Raw genomic sequence first — 6,167 nt, forward strand, 5'->3', positions numbered from 1 at the left:
AAACATCAAATCCGAGAGCATCATCCCGTTTAAAAATAAACAAATACATTTGCCCACTTAACTCCTTTATTATGGTCCAATGATCTTTTTAGCATTGGCTTTGTATCTTTTGAGCGCGACCTAATTTAAAAATTGCCTTGGCGTGACCGGAGGATTTTGGAAGATTACAGATATTTAGAGAATCGGCGCGCCATAATTTCAGGTTCTTTTTGACTTCTCTTTTTATTGAATCGGAAATGATAATTCGCCTTTTAGTCAGTGTCCAATTGAAAAATTAAAATCCAAGTTCTTAGTGTTTCCCTACCTCTGCTTCATTCGGACAAATTCTATTCTTCATGATAAAGAAAGGACTGTTTTTCTGTTCTAATTTTTCGAGAAGGCGAACAGGAAATTACTGCGTATATATAAATTGGTTGCGAAAAACCGGTTACATATATATTTGAGCGTTTCGTTTGTTACATTTGCGATCTGCATTTTCGATCAGCAACGAGTCCAGGGCTTGAAAAGTGATTTCACAGATTAAGAGTTAATGATCATAATTATAATATATTTATTTGAATATAAGTTGTGCTGTTAAAGTGGAATAGAAAATTTAATTTTGCATCGTTGAATATCCAGTAATAAAAAAGTTCGAAAATGTATTTATGTGACTCACCTGCTTAGCATATATAGTTAACCATATTCTCCTCCTATGCATTACCTACATCTTCCCTGAATTGTCTAACTTCTGTTGATGAATTCTTATTTTATTTCAAGTATCTGATATAATTTTCGTTTTTAATCCCTTCAAAATTATTTTATATTAAAAAAATGAATTTCCCTGCCAATGAAATTTCTCCCTATCTACGCATTTCTCTTTTAACCTCATTTCAAGTGCCCAACTGCTTTCTCGCCTTTGTCTATTACATAATTCTTACCCTTCTTTGACTTCTCTTTTCCATCTCCTTAAACTTATTTTCTTTAAACCATGTATTCGTTATCTATCCAATTTAAGTACCTCTCTACCTGCATCCTTCTTTTTTAATCAGTTATTTCGATTCGTTCATCGCGTTGCTTTTTGTAAATTTCGTGATTCTTTCTATTCCATACTCTACCTCACTCCGATTGTCTTTTCACCTGTGATAGCTTACCAATTCCTTGCCTATAATAAGTGCTCTATCCCTGCTACCCAAGTACAGATGTACGAGGATATTATTTCTTTTACACGTGTATACTTTAACTCCTTCCCATTCTTGCCCGTCTGAAAGAATACGGCTACCCCAAAGGAGAAGAGTGAAAATAGATTTAGGGAACTAATAAAAAATCAAAATCATTCCTAGCCATTTTATATATTCACACAAAAAAGAGATAGACCTCGGATTTCAGAAAATGTTGTGTCAAGCTCTGAGAAAATTATCAACAACTCCGCGGAGCCAATCTCCATAACATGAATAAAAATAGTAAAAACTTAGAAAATAAGGAAGTATAATTTATAAGCTGCATTTTCGATTAAAATCCATTCTTTTAGATAAGATATTTTATATTTTGATGAGTAAATGAAAATTGGTTTACACGGAAAAGTTTCGTTTTTCCCATTAACAGCCATTAGGAAACATAAGTGTTCCTAGATTCAAAACCCGAACTACAAATGAAAATCTCAGCATACATGTACATATTAATGTGTTGCAGAAGATGCTTATCTAAGACTATAGAAATCGTGAAATCAATAAAGCCGTATGAATTGTTATAACGGTGGAATAAATAAACAAACAAGTTTTTAGAGTTATATATTAGAAAGGATTTTCCATGATTAACGGCCTTTTAGATGACAGTTCCTACTGTACGCCCAATGGTGCACAACAGAGCTTATTATGAAAGCATCGTTTTGTGGGATCATGTGTACAAAAGAGAATTGCATGACTGAAATTAAAAGTAAAAAAATAAAAAAGCAAACAAATGAAGCCACAAATTCAAAGAAACTGATGAGATGATGGCATAGTAACTTTTGACGGAGGCATCCGCTAATGCGCATTTCAATGCAACTATTTCAAAAGGTAAATTTTCCCAATCCTGGTTAAAGATTCAGGTTTAAACGAATGGTTTTCTACATTTTGAAATTTTTGTGTTGAAACGAAGCCACTTTCTTTGAAATATGCGAATCATCTCTTGTATTTATACTTCTATTCGTAAAAAAATATCCACTTGTAAGTACCATTTATTTGTATAATTATATTTGTCGAAAACACAACGAAACATTGAATACAAACTTTCAAGTAGACCGAGAAATACTATTAAAACAAATATTAACGTCCCCGAGCGCGGGATCTACTTGTTAAGTTTTCATGTTAAGAATAATTGTACAAAAATGCTTTTCGTGACAAACACGGAGAGAGGCTCGAGGAAGTTAATAAGTAAAGGTGATAAAACAGCATAGAGAACAGGTAAATGCAGGCTTATCTTCCACTAATACAGTTTGCACGCTTTAATTAAAAATATCTCTCCTAGATCGTTTTTATCTTGTAAAAACGGTATGCAAACTTCATTTTAGTCCTTCGTAGTGGCGAAATTTGAATCATTCTCTGTTTAACCAATGGAAACAGTTATTCTTTTATTTTTCAATTTCAATTGCATGAATATATCTTTGCCGTGGGTATCTATGAATTCTTCGTAGAAAATCGTAACAATGCCCATTTCTCAAGAATTAGTTGGTATATCCGTCTTTGAATGGTTGATAATTATCTTCAGCAGTGATTTAAATGTTAGGTACTATTTAATACAGTCTTAGAACTTGCATTTTCATTGCACCGCATTTCTTCTGAGACTTCCATTGCGCCCCACGACATTTGTCACCACGACTGGATTAGTGCAGTATGGGTAATGGGACATTTATATGTTGAAGATCAAACTTTTAAGCTTTAATTCGATGCCAAATATACTATTTAATATTTAAACTATTTTTAAATCCATATGTGCTTAACGATGTGATATGAATTCTGGTAAAACCAATTCCAGTTCAGCGCAACTGAATTTTATGAAATGTAGCAATTGCTCAATCGGTGAAAAGGCATTGATTTTTTCCAACATTATCTACTCTGTGCGAACCGCCGAAGAACGTATTTGTGGCTTCAAATATTTAAAATGCCAATTAAAAGTTCGTAGAAATTGCCAGAGGTATACGTCTAAACGTTCAAAATACCGTGAGAAAAACCATTACGAAATATTTTGGTTTTGCTTAATGTACGATTGACAAAAGAGCCTTCGTGATAAGTTGATTTAATTATTCATCATGCAGTATATCTGATTCTCCTAATTTTCTGCCGGATTTTTTGTCTGAATCTATTCTTGGAAATTATCAGAATTCTGAAATAACCTAATTTAAAGCAAGATTTGGTTGTTTAATTAATACTTAGGGTGTTATATTGCCTTTGTGGAAGGTAATTGTTCATTCTCACACCTAATAGATATTTGGCTAGCTTCTCGTGAGGTTTTCATATCAAGGGAAAAATTTAATGGTCACTACACCCCTTTTCAAAAATTTAAGAACAGTCATGGTAAGGATAGACATTAAAGGTGAGTTGAGTTCATGAATGCACCATTGTAAGGCCAATTCTGTCATCCAGAAGCTTTTGGAATATTCGGCGTTGCCGCGTAAACTCTAGCGAACAAAATTAAGAGAAAGAAGGCCTAGCGATGGAGACGGAGAAAGGTTGCTCCAAAGTCCTTGTGTGGTATGGATCTCAAACTAAACTCTTTCCAAAGTGTGTAGAGATACAAGCGAGAAAATATCCTTCATAAAATATCTATCTCTCAGCACGGTGACTCCAGGTCATTGGGTCTGTGTATTCTCACGATGAATGAATAATTGGAACTTGGGCAAACGGTGCTTCATGAGTAGAAACAGTGAAGTCCAATTGATATTACAGTGCGTCTGCCTCCGCGGACATTTTTCATTTATAATACTTATGACATATGGTGTGCTCATCTACTCTATGGTGTGCCATCTGCTTAGTAATGTATGAACGCCTGTTTATGGAATATTTCGTGCTCACATGAAATGCTAACTTAAATCTCGCTTGCCGTCTTCACTTAGAAATTCCGCTCAATGTAATACAAAATTTTTTCCCACTGGCAAATAGGTGAACTCCAAATCTTAGTAAGGGATTTAAAATCTTAAAATGCTTTTTGAGATGGCATTTTAGCGTGAGGAGACTATCAGTTTCGTGGAAAAATTAACTGCTGAAACTGCGCATTATATTTCTAAAGGGACCAAAAAATATTTCTAAAGGGACGATAGTAATATGCGGATCGCGGTTTTCCCTGGAAGCCACATCTTGATGGAAAACAAGCGATATATTATATGATCGAGAGACCGAGGTCGCGCAAGCGTCTAGGTTTCAGTAATGTCGAGATGGCGTATTTGCGGGCGAGCATTCCTGACAGAGTGAGAACTCACGTCGAAAATGTACTGCGAGGTACACTTCTCACCTGACATGACGCAGTAATGGAAAATTAAACTATTCTAGAAAAAGGTGGCATCTTAATAAAGAGACCCGGGTTAATCTAAACTGAGTTTGTACTGATAAATAAAACAAAGGCATCAATTCTTAGGTATTGACAAAGCAAATCTCGACGGCGGAACATGTATTTGTTTCCATAATTTGATCCTTATTTTTATTTAACAACTAGTAATCAATCCTAGCATTGGTTTGACGCAGTTCTTCATTCAGTGTTTCTATCGGCTCATCTCTCCATGGCTGCATATTTATTCGCGTTGACGTCAGTAACTATTTGTTAACTGTAACTCATCCGTGATATTTCTCTTTAGTTATTCCAGCTCACTTTCTCTTCGACGATTGTCGTCATCAGACCACTGCGTCTCAAAATATATCCGATAAGGTTATCCATTCTCCTTTTCAGTTTACATTGGATTCCTCTCTGCTCTTATTAGAATATATTAGCTATTTGCCATTTCCTTTTGATCATAAGCATGTTAATTACTCTGCGTACAGTAGAATAGTTTAAGCGATAATGGACAAAAGACAAAGATATTGGTATGGTAATACTATATTAGCGAAACAAAAGTATGCCAACAAAAATCACCTAAAGAATAGTTATATATTCTATGTATAATTCCATATGCAGTCACGTAATACCTGTATGAATTTACTGATTTGCGAATTATTTTAGAATTTAGATATCATTGAAAACTGTTACTGAGTTAAATGCTGAGTGAAATATCTTATATTATATTATGTTATTGCGAAAAATATTCAAGCAAGGATATAAACAAATTATGTTATTCGTTTAGTAGAAAAACTACAATATTATATGATAAGATATTTTTTAAAATTAACAAATGAAAAACTTAACAATGGTCCGGTGTCAAAAATTATCATTATAGACTGAGCAGCCAGATACGTAATGATTTTGTCCTCGTGCAACCTGCCGCCTGCATACTGCTATTGTGAAATCCGGCTCCAGTACATTTGCAAATGATGAAACAATCATAAAAAATAGCACTCAAAATATATTTCAAGAAAAGAGGGAATTAGATGGATAGGAAAAAAATGCCTTTTGTTCTTTCTTGAACTAAACCGGTAATTACCCATACTGTTGCGTTCAATGAATAGCAAAAAAATTCTACTCAAAAATTGCAATAATTTGATTACACATTGACTGTCTTTAGAAATATTTCATACTATGGTAACGTGTGCTTACAGGTGCTCCTGAACTTGGGTCCAAACATTCACTTTAAAATATAAAGAGATGTTGATATTTTCAATTTTTGTTATTATTAATTATTTTCGAATGCATCAAAATAAGAAAAATTTTTAAAATGACCAATGATATATTTTCTCATATAATACCAGGTTTAATATTTAAAGTATAAAAATCAATACCTACAATTGAATACTCCTTATATTATATTACAAGTTGCCAGTTTTTTTCAGGGAAATTCAATTGGAATATTGACTTGATCATAACGTTACATAATATTTAAATACCTAAATGAATGCAGGTGAGCCTAATCTAGTTCAGGAATAGTTATAAACATTTATTCGAACCAAAATTCAATGCATACAAAGTACACTTGAATTAAAGCATTGGGAAATCTTTTGGGTTACTTCATTACAAGGTTGTGATTCCTGTCAGCCTTTTTGAAGAAATAAATTGACCATTTTGTTTAA

This window comes from Hetaerina americana, unplaced genomic scaffold, assembly GCF_022747635.1.
Source record: "Hetaerina americana unplaced genomic scaffold, ioHetAmer1.1.p SCAF_5, whole genome shotgun sequence".
In the NCBI taxonomy this organism is placed as follows: domain Eukaryota; kingdom Metazoa; phylum Arthropoda; class Insecta; order Odonata; family Calopterygidae; genus Hetaerina; species Hetaerina americana.